Consider the following 18,987-nt stretch of genomic DNA (forward strand, 5'->3'; position numbering starts at 1 on the left):
ACAATCGTTCTAATGTTTTAGACTCAATTACAAAAGAAACAATTACAAAAGAAACCTCTTCTTTTAACTGGGTGCAGTCATTGCAATTTCGCTTGACATAATAGGTTTGCAACAAAATGAATATGAAGATCGATCCCAGTGTGCGGCAATGATTTGTGCCATGCTCTGGGGGTAAAACAGAATTTCGAGGGTAGTGAACAGTATCCACTGCATTGCAACCACATTTGGTCTGGTGTAACGTGTCTTTTCGACCAATTTGACCTCTCTGAAAAGTGGCCACATGCCCTCGAAACTCCGGCGTAACAGACCACGGAGCCGGCTTAAATGAATTATTGCGCTCCACATTTGCATTCAGTTCTTCATCGACAAATATGTATTTGTATGGGTATAGTGATAATAATAATCAGTGGTTACAACTTAATGTAGTTATACTTTACAATAACCCGCCAGATCAATACAGAGTTTTACATCAATTAATGAATGACAAAACAACAGGAGTTAGGTAATCCATTTCATTGGTTTACATTTGTGTCTTTTATAAGTAAGCCTGCGTCTACCCAGAGCTGAGTGCCTATGAAACATCTTGTAGTTGTCTTGCAATCATTTAAACAAATCTTATATGTATGTATATTTATGTTAAATTATGTATATTTATGTTAAATTAAATGTTAATTTTTTTGCAGATTTATAACAGTTTCAAAGTTTGGCTCAAGGCCAGCAGATTTTGAGGGAAGGTGTTTTGCTGATTACATTGGCCCCAATACTTGAGTGGAACTTATTTCTCGACCCTGATAGGTTAGAAAGTAAAGTCGACCACGGCAGAATTTGAACAAAGGGCGATAAGACGAACGAAATGCCGCCAAGTACTACTTTGTCCGGCATGTTAACGATTCTTTTATACACACACACACACACACACACACACACACATATATATATATATATATATATATATATATATATATATATATATATATATATATGTATGTGTGTGTGTGTGTGTGTGTGTGTGTGTGTGTGTGTGTGTGTGTGTTTGTGCATGATGTATACTTAACTACATACACACTACACAGCTAAATGCGGGGATTTTCGGTGTCTTAGTCTGAGCCATAATTTTGGCTTCAATTCCATTAAATATTGTTCCATATTAAAACTGGTTTATTTAAATAATTTCATTGCTTTCTACACATAAAGGGTTTTCTTTTTTTAAATATTTTTAAATATTCTAATACCTTCACGCCAACATTTCTAGGATTTCACTGGAATATTGCCAAGAGGGACACTTTGCCAAAGTAAATACTCAAAATACAGAACCGAAAAATAATTAAGATTCTCTCCATGACAATGTTTGTTATTTACTGAGGGACAGGAGAGAGACAGAGAGTGAGAGGGACAGAGAGTGGAAGAGAGAGAGAGATTGTTTTTAGAGTCAGCCTCTCGTTAAATAGCTTATTGTGTTTCAAGCGGTACATTGTATATTACATTAGTCCGACTGTTGTATATTTTATCCTCTATTACTTCGGTATTATACATTATATAAACATCACACAACTATTGATACAGTAATTCTGTCTCGAAATGTTTCCTTTCACTAAATTAAATGACCAATTCTGAGGTATTCAACTCTATTCAACACTCAGAAATGTATTGAATACACATATACATAACTATCCATACACATATATACGCCTATACATACACACATATCCATATGCACATATATATACACACGCACACGTGGTCGCGGCGAGAGAAAACGCTGCACATACACACGCACTAAGCTACACATTTACATACAAATGCTCACACATATTTAAATATATACGTACACACATACAGACCTACGCACACAATCATCTGTGCATGTGCGTGTGTATATATCTACAAAATATTACGGGTCATTACTTTCGTAAATTGGCATTTCGTGTGTGGGTGTGTGTGTATATATATATATATGTGTGTGTGTGTGTGTGTGTGAGAGCATATTTCCCTATATGTGGACATACACAGAAATTAAAGAGTACAATTGTATATTTACATACTCAGAGAAACACTTGCGTGTGAATATACACATGTGTATATTCCATTAAATATAAGTACATATACGTAAATGTGTGTTCGTGTGTACCTGCATGTGTGTGTGTGTGTGTGTGTATGAGTGTGTATCGCGATGATGATGCTGGCGGTGATAAACAAAAGGTGCAGCTGAAATGGTGAGCATGCGCAGCATAAATAATTCTCTTTCCTATTAATACTACGCATGCTCAACATTACAGCTGCTTCTTTCTCCCTCACTTAATATATATGTGTGTGTCTGTATGTGTGTAATTTGCACTGTGATTGCTGAGATCTGAAACGATGGATCTCATATTTATCCTTAATATTAAGACCTTCAGACAGATTTGAACGCATTTATGCTCATCTTTGTTGTTCACGTCATAGGAAATCATATTTTCGTTTTTACGATGATTGATATATTCATAACATACTCGATCCAGAGGTGCAATACATTCTGGAACAGTCAAGGTTCGCGTCGCGTCAGCTATTTCGCTGAATTTATAAACAAAGCTATTAGCTCATATTAAGACTCAAATGTCCGGGTACTTCTGTTCTGAGTACTCACTTTCTTCTCTCTCTCTCTCTCTCTCTCTCTCTCTCTCTCTCTCTCTCTCTCTCTCCGTCCCTCTTTTTCTCTTTATACATATCTCTCTTTCGCTGTCTGGCTATTGTCATTCAAATAAAGATTAACATCAGTCCTAAATTCAAGCTAAAGAGATGTCTTAGCCTTGCGCCTAGCAAATTCAACCAAGAATTCATTGCTACACAAACTAAGAAAAGAAGCCAAAGAAGAATACGTTTTTTGTTGGGGACATAAAAAGTAAGAATTTATTTCAGAATTTTGAGAACATAATGCTTCTTTTCTTTGGTATAAGAAAATCTTTCTCAAAATTTCGACTGAACGGAATATTTTTTAGGCCGAGTCCCCAGTGTTTTTACCATTTTCTGCTACGACTAACTTGAGACTTCATTTCATCATATCCTTTTCATTCATTCACTCTCTCTTCCTGTGTGTGTGTGTGTGTGTGTGTGTGTGTGTGTGTGTGTGTGTGTGTGTGTATTTATATTTATATATATATATGCATATATAGGTACATTTGTGGTGATGAGCCTAATTATAATCAAACTAAAAAGAAATATGTATAAGTAATATTCGTAGCCACTTTAACATGGCTGTCCATTCGAGTGGACTCGACTGCGATTTTTTAACCCCAAGAGGACATCTCCTGTAACTGGTTAACGATGCACAGCTGCACCCGATAAAATTGCGAGCAGAGCAGCGGACGCCAAACATCTCCTAGCGACGGGACCAGTAGACCAGTCCTGGTTTCGGGCTATTTCTGCCATTCCTTAGTACTGAACACCTCGTCTGCCAGAGATGATAGCAGACTCGCTTCTGCACGCAATATAAATAAAAAGTGAACACACAGTCACTGATTTTGCAACAAGCAAAGATGCCAGTTCTAAAACCTCACTAAGAAATCAACGCAGTAGTTGTATTTCTGCATCTGTTCAGACAACGTTCGGCAAACGAACATACGTCGTTTTCGACGGAAGTGTCTGTCTATATATATATATATATATATATATATATATTGAATATATATATATATATATATATATATATATATTGACACAGAGAGAGCGCGCATGCACACACACACACTAATATTCATAAAAATGTAATTTGCTGAATATAGATAAATGCACATAAACCAACCGCCTACCGCATTTACACACACTGAAAGACATACGCCTTCATAACCCGATTGATACGAACACACTCACACTCCTAGACACGGATACACATTTATATTCAACGGAATAAACATAAGTTGTTCTTGGTGAAGATGTATAGATTACAACACAATAGCCTAATGTATTACAATTCACCATTTCGAAGCGTTTCTGTACAGCTTCCATTAGTAATATGAGGTTCTGCTTAGCAAATGAAATGCTGTATGGGAGAAAGTGTGAACATCTTATAAATTCTCTTTGAAAAGCTCAAATCCAAAACATCTAGGTTAATAAAATTGCGATATTTCATTCAATTATTCTGTTTACACTCAAGACCTATTACACAAATTCAATAATCGTATTTTCCCTAAAGATCATAATTACTTTCCATGCCTACTCCAGGGTGTGTTTCCACATCTATACTAATATATGTCTATATACACATAATTGCTGTATACACGTAAAAATCCCATTCTAGAAACTCGGATAAATGTCATTTCCGCTGTCTTCAACTTTAGTTATGGATATTAGTTTTTGTTCTGCCCAGAAATCCCCCGCAGACATTGCATCAAGTAGCTAAAGCGGTAGGACGTTGGTCGGTAAAATTAGACCAGTGAGAATACGGTACAGGGGAAAACAAATAACATTAGCAAAGCGTGTAAGAACACAACGGAGCAACGCTGAGAATGATGGCGGTCGGAATTGTTTTATCGAATGCTAGAATACAACAATCGTACATATTAGAGAGAGACTGAAAGATATATAGATAGACAGATAGATAGATAGATAGATAGATAGATACAGATATGTAGATATAATTCTATTTGAAATTTCGTTATTTACACATATTTACTAATTTTGGCGAGCGAAAGAACAAAGAGACCTAACAAGATAATATGCATAAACAAAAATGAAAACGAAGATATTTTTATCTCATTTTGCTTTGAGTTTTAGTTTAACCTTTCACGTGATGTTTATAGAAATACATAATTAGCTGCATGTAGGCATTCATACACTCCCAGATTTATTTATGCTTATATATTCATACAAATATAGTCAAGTATATGTGTGTGTGTGTACGTGTGTGTGTAGTTCTACATAATACTTTCATTATACATACATACTAGCATACATACATGCGTTAATATATGCATACGGATAGATAGATAGATAGATAGATAGATAGATAGATAGATATGCCTGAATAGATGGAGGAATATACGTGATTATTAAGGAGAGGAAGAAAAGTTAAATCCTAACTAAGAATAGAACGATGTATTTACTGGAAGCCGAAATTTCCCACGTTGCTGCTGCGTTTTTCTCGCTGTTGAGTATTCTAACGATTGTGGGGGAAAGAATTGTTGTTGTAACATAATGCGCGTCGGTAACATTTTACATCGCATTTCAAGGTTAAATAAGAGAATTTTATTTACCGCTGATATAATCATCCTTATTCTTTAAAAAGAGAAAAACAGTGGAAAACCGTTGGTAATGCAGAATGAAGATAGTACCATGACGATATAAATGAAGATGACACAAACACACTCACATAAACATATATACCTTGGTTTATATCGAAAGAAATGAGAGAGAAGTACTCAGTTTATGCTGAGGAAGATTTTCTTTCTCTAGAAACTGAAAGAGATAGTCTGGTGATTCGATTTTCACGCCACTGCAGTCTGCAGGCGAAAATAATTCCGCTGCACGATCTACAAACTGCGTTCCTTATTGAAGACCCTGTAGCCCTCCGTTTACCGTCAGATAAAAATTAATCGGACGAATGATGGAGGAAAAATTGGGGAGGTTGGGTTAAGAAGGAAACGGGAAGATTAATACTGCCCATGCTTGAAAATGGTTGTGCATGATAACAACAGAGTTTACTAGGAAAAAGCTGGTAAAATGGTAAGCTAACTTCCCGCTCTTTGATCACCTCGAACTTGTAGCGTTAGCAAAGAGATTATAAACTGCAAAGACGGAATTGCACCCGAAAGCAAAGGGTTGCAGTACGAAACATCACGTCTATCTTGGTTTCAAATTTTGGCGCAACGCCAGAAACACAATGCATGTATTACACACACACACGGTGAGTGTGTGTGTGTGTATGCAAAATATGAAATTCAATACCATACAAAATCTAACAATATAAAAGTAAAACATAAAGGATAAGAGATTATTAAGGCAAACTAAATACAAAAAAAAAAGAAATGAAAATAAGAATTTATAGAAAATAAATATAAATAAAGACAGGCGATTAAAGACAAAAGCAGGAAAAGACAAAACGTCAACTAAAAAGAGTGGTCTTTATGATAGGAATTAGTTATGTAAAGATGAGGTATATATATATATGTGTATATATATATATATATATATATATATATATATATATGTATATGTATATATATATATATATATAAGAAAAGAAATGAATGCAGCGACATTTAAGTGGGCTCATAGGTTTCAGACAAGATTCTCTTTCACCCATTGACCTCTTAACTTGGTAACCAAGTAAGACCTCTTCGAAAGGGTTTTCTACGACACACACATGCACACACATCTGCGCGTAGTGTATATGTATATATATATATATATACTTATATATATATATATATACAAGCAAACATATAAAGTATGCATTTATGTATGTATAACAAATGTCGCGGATACAGCGTGAAATATGTTGATGAAAATCTGTTGGTTTCGTTTTAATGGTTTCTTTTATAGACCAAAATATTATTACAACATTACAAGACGGTTAACTAATTAAGTAATTAAATTGATTTTCAATTTATTCCAGTAATCAACTGACATTCTACTGAAGTTAGACGTGCAAGGCTGTGTCTTTGAGTGTCTGTGTGCGTGTGTTTGTGTGTGGAGGTGAGTGTAGGTGTGTGCGTGTGTTTGTGTGTGGAGGTGAGTGCAGGTGTGTGGGCGTGTCCCTTTCCAAGAGTTGTGTCTGTATCCAGACTCAGATATATATGTATTTGTGTATATATTCATACGCAGTTCTATGTGTATGTATGTGCGGCCGTTCACAGTTCTGTATATGTGTTTATGTTCAGTGCTTGTGTGTGTTTGTTGAGAGTTCTATGTGTGTATATATCTTCTACACACTGTATTATGGGATTTTCTGCATATGAGCATGTGTCTCCGTGGTGTGTGTGTGTGTGTGTACGCGCGCGTGCGCATTAGGTCAGATGTCAAAATTAATGAGTTGTCCAAGCTATTATTTAAATCTTGGTCAACATTGATATTACTGGTAAATGGTTAAACACATTTTAGGAGTGACCAACCCATCCTCTATCTCAGAGAATTCATTATCCAATACATCCACTTAATCTTTTAAGGTTATAGGCTGTTATTTCTAGCATGTTGAGCAATCTCATTCCTGACTCTTGGTCAAAGTCTCAGAAGGACAAGTTAGATAATGTACTCCCAGATGAGATGTTCAAGTTTAGAACATCTCTGATCATGAGTCCGCTAGACCAGGACGGACCTAGGGCTAAACAACGACTAAAGCCACTAGTTTTAACTACTGTAGTCCCAGATACACTATGACTGACAAAATTATGGGAGGGTCACGGAGGGAATATATTCGATCACGTGACTGCAGGATCATATGACTGTCTTTGCTAAACAATGACAAGATACGCATTAGACAATATAGTCTTGGACACGCTGCCCTGAACCGCAAAAGAAACACCATTTTTCCAAATGTCCTTTTTATATGGTAAATTGTGAAAATTTCGGGGATGTAAGACATGTTGGTTTATGGCTGAGACCTAAATTACAAGTAATTTTTCAACTTCCCTTGAAACGAGACGCCAAAACGCAGGACCGCTTCATCCACCTGCAACACCTCCGTGATTGCTTCAGACCGGTCAGCGTGACTGCTCGAGAGACCATTGGCATTGGACAGCGGCAACACGGTAGACGTCGACTGAGCGGCAACAGCCTGCGTTGCCGCCGTCCTGCTCGAGGGCTTGTCCTCACCGCCCGCCAGGCTCTCAGCCCGGATTTGAACCCAATTGAACACCTGTAGAATGAATTAAACCCAGAGACGGCTGAACCAGGTGGTCTCAAAGCCGACAACACGTGTGGTACTAGAGGTAGCTTTCCTCCAAGTGTGGGCACAAGTACCAATGGCTTTTGTGAACCGCCCCATGCATTGACAGTGTATAGTTTTGAACACCCAGGGAGGGCATACACGGTTTTGAACATGTCACGCCCTACAATCAAGATGTGCTTGATCCGCCCACTACTAGAACGCATGACAACGCGACCCATAGACTGAGGTCAAAGTGCATCCAACGAATTTACTATCAGACTTATTAAAATTTATCTCTGACATAATAAAATTGAAATATATTTCACAGTCACATACATCTCGCGTTTCTTTTGCAGCTCAGTGTATTTCTAAATAAAAGACGTGAGGGTCACGGCTGGAGTTACTTGAACCATAAGTTTTTAGTATCAAGTCAAACTGTGTGCTAAAGAGAATCATCCCAATCACCGTCATCATCATCACCACCACAATAAACAACAAGCACAGCATCAACGAAGACATATTAATGTAGTCATTGAGTTTAAGCACAGGATGGTCAAGGATGGAAGATTTTTGAACATAGGCCCGCTAGATTAGGACAAGTTCCAGCTAAGTCCGAATAAAAGATACTAAACTATAAGAAAAAAAACAAAGAGAAACAAAATATTTGTTCGTCCAAAGAAATTTAATTTTTATTTTTTCCTCCTAATTTTCTTCAGAGACTTGCCAAACTATCGGAGAATTGTAAAACAGTTTGCGATCGAAAGTTAATCGTGGCTTTCACAGAGAACGCAACTCGAAATAGAAACCTCTCGTGAATTCTACGACGTTTTACAAGATGTTTCTTACTTGTTGTTGTTGTTGTAGTACAGAGGGCGCTTCTCATTAGTCCACATTGACAGGTTCACCGTCCCGATTCTATCATTTCAATCACAACAGTGTGATCAGCAACTGAAGGTGATTAATTGCCATTTCCACAAGATAATCGATTTCTTGACGAAAATCCTTCAGAAATCAATAGATTCGGACGTGTAATTTCTTCATTGTTTCAAACATTTTTACAGACAAAAGCTATTTTCTTTTCACCTTATTCATACAGCTGAGGTGTCGGAAAACAAAATACAGAGATACCGCTGTATATCTCTAATTATATATATATATATATATATATATATATATATATATATATATATATATATATACAGGTTCGTATAGGAGTTCTTACGTCATTATTTGGCTACCATATTATATCCTACAGTAAGGTGTAGGTGTGTGCACAGATAAACACACGCACACATATGAACACGGATATTCCTCCATTCGAAATAGGAAACCTTAATGAAGGTGGTATCCAAGAGTTTATTCTTGTGACCAGGTTTTGATAGCAGTTCCAGACACCTAAGTATATATTGTCAGAATGCCAGACGCAATAGAAGTGAGAGAATGGAAGGAGAGACGGCGACATGTAATGTCAAGTAAGTTCATAACATTAGAAACAAATAGCAGACCAGTTGGCTGGCCTACACGAAAGGAAGTTAGGTTCTTGTTAACTTAAAACCTTCGCAAGGAAACAATGTCTCCCTCCCGGTTAAATCTTATCCGAACAACCAAATGTAAATATATACATGCGTGTAAGAGTTTATATATATTATATTTCTTTTACTTGTTTCAGTCATTTGACTGCTGCCATGCTGTAGCACCGCCTTTAGTCGGGTAAATCAACCCCAGGACTTATTCTTTGTAAGCCTAGTGCTTATTGTGTCGGTATGTTTTGCCGAACCGCTAGCACTAAGTTACGGGGACATGAACACACCAACAATGGTTGTCAAGCGATATTAGGGGGACAAACACACATAAACATGTACACACACGCACACACACACACACACATATATATATATATATATATTCAACGAGCTTCTTTCAGTTTCCGTGTACCAAATTCACTCAAGGCTTTGGTCGACCCGAGGCTATAGAATATATATATATATATATATATACACATAATATACATACATCAGTGAAGGCGCGTGGCTTAGTGATTAAGTTATTCGCCTAACGATCGTAAGGTCGTGAGTTCAAATCCCAGCGACGCGTTGTGTCCTTGAGCAAGACACTTTATTTCGCTCCAGTCCTCTCAGCTGGCAAAAATGAGGAGTACTTGTATATCAAAGGGCCAGCCTTGTCACAATGTGTCACGCTGATTCTCCCTGAGAACTACGTTGTGAAGGGCACACGTGTCTGGAGTGTTCAGTTACTTGCACGTTAGTTTCATGAATCAGCTGGGACCCACGTTTTCGTAACCGACGGAGTGGTCATATGTGTGTGTTCGCATGCACTTGCTCACCACACGTAAGTATTCATATGTATACATGCACACATGTGCAAGTACACACACACACACACACGTGCAAGTACACACACACACACACACACACACACACACACACACACACACACACACAGATAGATAGATAGATAGATAGATAGATAGATAGATAGATAGATAGATAGATAGATAGATAGATAGATAGATAGATGCATACATACACATGTGCATATGTTTAATAATTTTGCAAAGATAATTGCGTAAAACAATAAAGGATATAAATTCAATCACTCCAGAGAATAATGTACAATTAACAAATATACACTGAGTAACCGACGTGTGTGTGTGTGTGTGTGACGAATTATGTACTGTAAAGTATATTTGTTGAAATAATTAGTGTATATATGTGAAATAAAGCATTTTAAAGTAATTGTTCGAAGTGTAATTGAGGTTTAAATTCCATTTTTTATGATCATGAAAAATACTCATTTGAAGAGAGAAAAACGCAACGGGAAGCAGCTGTGGGAAGCGAACCAGTTACTATTGCATACCGGATGACCACAATAACTATTATACCTATGTGACCAATGAACTCTCTTCATATTAGAAATTCACATGTTACACCTGACAGCAGGACGATAAGAAAACAATTTGGAATCCGAGGCAAAGATATTAATTTATCTGTGTTTAAATAACTGTTGGTGATGATGTATTCGATACTTACTTTGTGTCAGAGCTTTGTTTATCAAGAGAACCTTTTTTCTTTGCGATATTGTATGGAGACGTTTCAGCAGGAGAATTTTTATTACATTTCTACCGACGGCACCTCATCAAACGCAACTTTATCTTTCAGGAAAGGTTTAAAAAAAGCCAAAGTTGTCCTCAACTAGCAGAAATCATGAATCCACAACACTTGCTGTAAGCTGGCCTTAGTTGGTGTCAATGAACACTTAGAAATTGTCAAATACCTTTATGGAAATAAGCGTGTGTCCCTGCACATGTGCCATTTAAACGTGGGAACTCAAATATATCCCTTTACAAAAATGACTTTAAATTTTCGACAGCCAAGTTTCTCTTTCTAATTTCTTTGCCTCTCAATGTAACTTCTTCACATCTTTCAGTCATTTAGTATCGCCATGTTTGAGAATTATTACTAGTACATTATTGATATTGACAGAAAATACTATCAAACATATTTTGCGCTGCCTGTCTCTGTCAGTCTGTTCGACTGTCTGCCTAGGTGTCTGTCTGTTTCAGTCTGATAAAAACTCCAGAGTAATTTTTTAAACATTGACATTTCCTAAGACTGGTGGAGGTGCGTTTTAGTACCACCCACCATTTCATTGTTTCGTTTTCCTCACTCTTCTTTTTTTCTCTCATTCTTTCTTTTTGCTTCATTTACTTTTATTTTCATTATCTTTCTTCTTCTTCTTCTTCTTCTTACTGTTAATGTCGTTGTTCTTGCTGTCGTCATTATTATTGCTGTTGTAACTGTCGATATTATTGTTGTTCTTGTCAATTTAACAAGAAGTAGAAGAATACTATTAATAATAATAATAAGTGTTGTTGTTATGGCTGTTCGTTTTACAATAAAAAAAACTTTCTTAGGGTGAAACCTGAATTTTTCAGTCCGTTGCTAAAGGAAGAAATAAATACAACCACTAAACCAACCAACCAACCAGCCAGCCAACCAACCAACCAACCAACCAGCCAACCAACCAATCAATAAATCTGCTATCGTGATCTGTTAATCAATGTTGTTCTCTAAATTATGATGAGACTTTCTTGTCATATCTTTGCTTAATTAGAAAATTAAAATTAAAACGTTTGCAAAGCCGCTTTAAAAGCCTCTTTAATTGCAAAGAGTTTCCTTTTCTGATTTCAAAGTTTGATAACAAAAAAGAATGTTTCTTTTTCCACATTTCAAATAATAATCATAATCATGTAGTCGCTCGTGGACAAACCATTTGGACGAATTCGATACAGGCAAATATTCATAGAACTGAGATGAAAATACAAACCAATTTTAGTGATTGCAGTAAGCTAGCCTAAAAAGAGTGGAAGAGCAGGCGTGACTGTGTAAGTAAAGAAGTACAATGGCATGATAACCGTATGTGAAAATTCAGAGTAGCATAAAGGTGGTATGGAAACGAGTCAGAGGCTGTGATAAAGAATTATTGGAATGACATCCAAGTTCATCCTCACCGCCAACGACACGAACCTTTGCTCAAGGATTTCCTCTCCAAACTACAGGTGTAAGCCCAATGTAATTCCATTCCCTCTCACAATTTTCGCCGAATAAAACAAGCCTAACTTCGACTCTATAAACTAAGCAGTCGTAGCTGTATGTGTGTGTGTTTGAGAGAGCGAGAGAGAAAGATAGTGAGTGAGTGTGCTTGTATATTTGAAAGCTTGTATCTTACCTGGCGTTTACAACCGTCTTCGGTCTATAGGGTGGATAGTGAGGCAAGTCAACTTACCTGCAAATGGAAAGTAAAATTGTAATTAGACTAAATACGAGGGATTATACAATTCATGTATTTACATATATATAAATCCATATGGGTGTGTAGATAGATAGACAGACAAACAGAATCAAGCAGACAGACAGACATAAAACGGTAGAGGAACAAAAGTTGACTTAATGAGTATATTTACACAGTATCAGCTAGACCACCAGATGTTTTACACCGCTGTTCACAATGCGCTTCCAATTCTGTCTTGACGGAGCTATTCTTTTCCATCATGACTCAAATTGCTTGACTAGATCTTCTTCCTATCGCCGTTTAAACCTTCCGAACAACCTTCTTTCCTGATCTCTTAGATACCACTCGGCAACTGCACGGGTCCACCTCTTGTTTGTGAACCTTGCAACAGGACTGACTCACCAGAAATTGCGCTTTAGCTACTCTGCAACCACATCGTTCATCCCGCTTCATCCTCGAATTATCCCATTTCGAATGTGCTCTCTTTGTGATGTTCCTAGTATGAATCTTTCCATGGCCGTTTGTGTCGTCGCCGATCGAGGTTCTAATCTCTTCCTAGTAGTCCACGTCTCACTTGGGTGTAAAGTTGGAGGTAGGACGATGCTGTTGAAGAGTCAGGAGCCTGGGGCATTCTCTCGCTTTGCTGGGAGCACATTCTTTATTGAGTTAAATGCCTTCAATCGTGCCATTATTCTTTTTAAGATTTCCCGCGTCTGCCATAAAGTAAGATGGATAATATCGTACACAGAATATAATTTTATAAACGTACCAACTAAATATTGCAACAATTAGAAACTGAAGTGAGAAGTGGCGAACGATATCTTCATTTTGCCCGCGAAACAAGATGAACTGTCTGTACCAGAGTGTGCTAAGGTGAAAAGAGTTAATCGACAACAATGAGTCGATGTATATCTACGTCACCTGGTAGAGGACATAATGTGTTTTGTTTCCTTCTGGACGAGTCCACGTAAGCTTAAATATTCAACGGTTCTGAGCGTGAAAAACATCACATGATCGAATCGTGTCCACAGATTGGGTGACAGTAAAAAAATGTTTTGTGTCGAGACAACTGGGGTTGTCTCAGCTTACATATCTTGACGCATATTCACTGTGCTGAGTAGACGAACTCTTACCTCCTGAGTTCGCTTCCCATCTCTATACACGAACTCACCCCGCCACGTGTATGTATGTATGTATGTATGTATGTATATATATATATATATATATATATATATACATGCATAGCGTGATTTTTTTAAAGTATAAATTGCACGAAAATAAGCAGTATTTAGATGTGTGTATATATATATATATGTATATATATATATATATATACATACACAAACATGTATATTAAATGTTGAACAATGAGATTGAGTTCTAAACATCGCATCGGTAGATAAAGTTTATTTGTGATTAGACATACCTGAGGATTCACGCACAAGTGACAAAGAACTAGAAAATACTATTTATTAAAAGACGAAATTGCAAGAGTGTGGAGTATGAGGGGAGTGTTTCATTCCAGTAGGGGGCACTCGGAGCACTAAGAACCAAGTTCAAGAAATATGTCAAAGAAATGGGAATTGACATGAGAGCAGAGCACGCCCCCACCAAACCTGCTCTGCTTGGGACAGCTAGGATTTTGAAATTGGCATTGGATGTTGAATGTCTCGCACGATAATTAGCAACTAATTATCAAATCTTATAATGTGCGGAAAGAGATCCTATGAGATCTCTGTCCCTTCTCATAGAATCTACCAAAACAAAAAAGATCGAGCGTTCTGAGAAGTGAAACAATAATAACAATCTCTACTTATGCTACTACTAATAAAAATAATGGCTCCAAGTTTTGCCACAAGGGCAACAGTTTGGGGGAGGGGATGAGTCGATTACATCGACCCCGAAAGAATGAAAGGCAAAGCCGGACTCAGCGGAATTTGAACTCCGAACAGAACGACAGGCGAAATACCGCTAAGCATTTCGCCCGGCTTGCTATCGATTCTGCCAGCTCGCCGCCTTACCACCACCACCACCACCACCACCACCACCACCACCACCACCACCACCACTACTACTACTACTACTACTACTACTACTACTACTAATAATAATAATAATAATAATAATAATAATAATAATAATAATAATAATAATAATAATAATAATAATAATAATAATAATAATAATAATAATAATTGCATATTAGAAATTTAAATTTGAATTAAAGATCAACCATTACCTATCAGGCAAAGTGATCAGCTGAACAGATGTGCAAGTAGTAAAATGGCAGAATTACAAGGGCAACATAAAATGAGATTATATAGCGCATTAGTAAAGAAAATTTCAGCCTATCTGCGTGTGTAAGCTGTCTTGTGTGTGAGTGTGTGTATGCGTGTGCGCCTGTTTCAAAACGAAATAACACCTATTTATGGCAATATTCTCAATATATGGAAATACATCCACGTTTTTCCCTTCTCTGAAGAATACCTCTGAGAGTTTTCAACCAGATGATAACAGGACTAGTGTTGTAACCGTCAATTTTAATAAATAATTAGATATGTATGCACGTCTGTGAATATACGTATACACATATGTGCCTGTGTGCTTAACTGTATATATATATATATATATATATATATATATATTTGCTGTTGTATTTTTGTGCTAAATGGTGTGAGCGTTCTTGTTCTCTCCTGGTATATTGCTTCTCGTAAAATCCCAATATATTCATTTGGTCACGTGTCTAACTCAACGAGTATTTTATGACTTTCTCTCTCCTCTCCCTGTATGTATATATATATATATATATATATATATATATATATATATATATATATATATATAGATATAGATAGATAGATAGATAGATAAATAGATAGATAGATAAATAGATACATACATACATACATACATACATACAGAGTTATATACAAGCACACACACACGTAATTTCGCTTGTATATTTAGTGATGAAAATAAACAATCTACTTTATAACATTAATTGGATTTCAATGATATCAGCGAGACATCTTTAAATTAGTAATTAACAACCATATGTTCATTAATTCCAATTACAAATGTAGAACATATTGGAGTCGAAACGATGAAAAATAAAGTAGGTCAAAATAAATTATAACAATTCCGCCATATATGGTTGTAAATGTCTCCGGGGTAAACTCCTTTCCATACTGGAAATGGCTGCTACTATCCTGCATTAAATGTTAAATTTTAGGCCAGAACGAGGCAAAAGAGAGACATGGCTATAAACCTCAATTGAATAGTTTCTTTCCATTATTTTGATACCCCTCCCCCACCGTAACGTCGTCTGTTTCACCAATAATGGCATAGAATAGTTTCTAGCATAGTTTATAATTAATGAAGAATTTATTCTACACCATATTAAGTTATAAATACATATATACATAAGACACACATACATGCATATATACATACATAGTTACATAAAGGTATGTCTATGCGTGTGTGTTTGTGTATGTGAAAGTATTATAAGAGTGTTATGCATATGTTCTCTACTAATATCTCCATGCAATGCGATTATTGTAATTGTACAAACACCACACGGTATCAGATATAAAGCGGAAGTGAAATCAGAATGAGGTCTTTGAAAATCATGACTACCCAAATATTTTTCACCTAAATTTAAGTATATCGTAATAGTTTTGTAATCTCGCTTCAATTGGCTTCATTTGTGTATTTAGGTGTGAAAACGTGTAAACATTATACGTATATGCTCCTATGTCTGTCTGTCTGTCTATTCACCTTATTACTTTCTTTGTGTGTGTGCCTGTGCGAGCTACTGCGTGCGTGTATTGGACGAGGTTTATACAGAGTTCCTATCTACAAAAAGTCATACTGACGTACATATATATATATATATATATATATATATATATTTGCAATGATGTCTATTTTATACAATAGTATTAATATCGTTATTATTATCATTACTACTACTACTATTATTATTATCATGTTCAAATATATGTTTTCCTGTTATTTGTGAATTTCTTACGCAATATGTACGTGTATGTGTGCATGTATTTTATATATGTGTGAGTGTGTAAATGTTAGTATATCTGTCTATGATGTATGAATGAATATGTATTAATATGCGTTTCTGTATTCATGTGTGTAGTATTTCTATCGATAGGTCGAAGTACGTTTGGTATTTGCAATGGAAAATGTTAATGTCAAGCTGCACTCCAGCACGAGAGAGCGTTACTCTGTATAACCTTCTTCTCCGTTCAAAACAATCTTGATGCATCCATGTTGAAAACAGCTTCAGCAGTCTCCTCTACAAACGGTGGAGGAGCGGTGGGATCATTAAGAATTTCTTCGTTTCATTATAAATAGAAAGGGAACCATAATAGTGGCTATTGTCTGCGAAATAGCAGTGGACACAACTGCTGTGGAGAAGCTCTTAAATGGCTATCAAATTAGTGAGTTCTTTCCTAGTCGAGTTATCTCTCCATTCTCTAAAGCATTCTGCCGTGTTGCTCTGCTGTTAGAAAACCTACGTCATTCAATGGTTTACACGGAGAACATGTTTTACGCAAGATGTTTGTTAACAGCTTGCGTAAAATGTCAATTTATGATTATCGTTTAATGATAAAATAATGACTGGGCGAAAATGGTCGAGGAGTTGGTGCTGCGCAAAAACAAAACACGGTAAAATGGGTGCTAACGTATTTCACGTAGTGAGTGAAGGGATTTTGATTACAACAGCTATAAGAAGATCAATTTTAATCGTTTGTTCTAATGTAGGGAAACGGGGGAGTCAAACTCGAAATCTAAGTTTACGGAAATTATTTTGAATTGAGGTGTTTTTGGTAAAGAAAGTTTGTTCTTTGACAGTGTAATTACTGATGCCAAAAAGTTTCGTTAGGTTTTAGTCTTCATCAGTGAATCATCGTCTAAGTGTTATTGCCCTCTCTTCAATGACCAGGGAGGATGTATTGTTTTGTGAATAAATTAGTTTTGTAATAAATTAATGGTTAAGGAATATACCGAGTGTCGCCTGCTGCCTGAGAAAAAAAAATATGTTATGATATTCCAAATGTGAAAAATAAAGATATTTCAATTAATTAATAATAAGAATCATAACGAAGAGTAAAATCATTTTGATTAATTCTGCTATAAAAAAAAAAGCAGATAATTTCGAATGAAAACGTATTTTGATTAATTAGAAATGAGGCTGATTGATTAGAAATGAGGCTGATTAATTAGAAATGAGGCTGATTGATAAACGTCGTTGCGTGTGGAATAAGTAAAATTACATTTTTCATTAAATTTACATCTATAGCGTTCACTTATTTGGATTAAGGCGAATAAAGGAGGAAACGTACATGTACTTGGCCAGACCTGCTAGAAATAGCAATCAGAAACCCTTCAAATTAAATCTCACATATCGAAAGGAAAGGACCTATTCTTTAATTTAGACATAAAAATTTCTGTAAATATTTAGGAGGCCATGGCTTGAATGTAACAACATCGACAACAATAACAGCAACAACAACACTTACAACAGCAAAAACAATATCATCAATATCATCATCAGCAACAACAGCCGCAGCAATAACAAAAGCAACAGTAATATCAACAACAACAATATTGTTTGTTGAAGTTGTTGGTAATACGAAGCTCTAACAACGTAAATGTTTTGATCATGTCATCACATAAACTGATTTGAGCAACAATAGATTATCGATTACCTAAACATCCCTATTTAAGTGCGTGGAGAAAGAATATACATAGGAGTGCATGTTAGTGTGTGTGTGGATGTATCCATGTGTGCGTATGTGTGTATGGATGCATGTGTGTGTATGTGTGAATGCGAGTATGTATGCATGTGTGTATGTATGCATGTGTGTGTATGTATGCATGCTTATGTATGTGTGTGTATGTGTGTATGTATGTATGTATGTATGTGTGTATGTGTGTGTACGGTTAGAATTGACTTCCGGGACACAGAGCACTGAATACCACATATGAGACAATCCTGTCTACTAAAGGAGATTACATCGACCCCAATGTTTTACTGGTACTGAATTTATCAACCCCGAAGGGATGAAAGATTGGGTGGACCTAGATGGAATTTGAACTCAGAGTAGCAAAAGCCCGACTCGACCAAAATTATATATATATATATATATATATATATATATATATATATACATACAAACACACACACACATTCACAATATTTATATATATATATATATATATATATACGCAGTAGAGATATGTGCATGGATATATTGAATATATCGATACATAAAGTGTGTGCGATTGACAGTTACAATGATAGCGAAAGA

At 36.1% G+C, this 18,987-nt stretch overlaps 1 protein-coding gene across 3 annotated transcripts in view; it reads right to left on the reverse strand.

Moving 5' to 3' along the window:
- LOC106879088 (voltage-dependent calcium channel type A subunit alpha-1) overlaps window positions 1-18,987 on the reverse strand; it is a 676,127-nt gene that overhangs the window by 510,178 nt on the left and 146,962 nt on the right. The window contains exon 2 of one of the 3 annotated variants that reach the window (XM_089338751.1): window positions 12,590-12,646. The exons of the other annotated variants lie outside the window; for them this stretch is intronic. The gene's annotated coding sequence lies outside the window, so the exon portion shown is untranslated. The remainder of the gene's footprint in view (window positions 1-12,589; window positions 12,647-18,987) is intronic. 3 annotated transcript variants of the gene reach the window in all.

Source organism: Octopus bimaculoides, chromosome 21 (genome assembly GCF_046866305.1).
Source record: "Octopus bimaculoides isolate indiv1 chromosome 21, ASM4686630v1, whole genome shotgun sequence".
NCBI classification, from domain to species: Eukaryota; Metazoa; Mollusca; class Cephalopoda; order Octopoda; family Octopodidae; genus Octopus; species Octopus bimaculoides.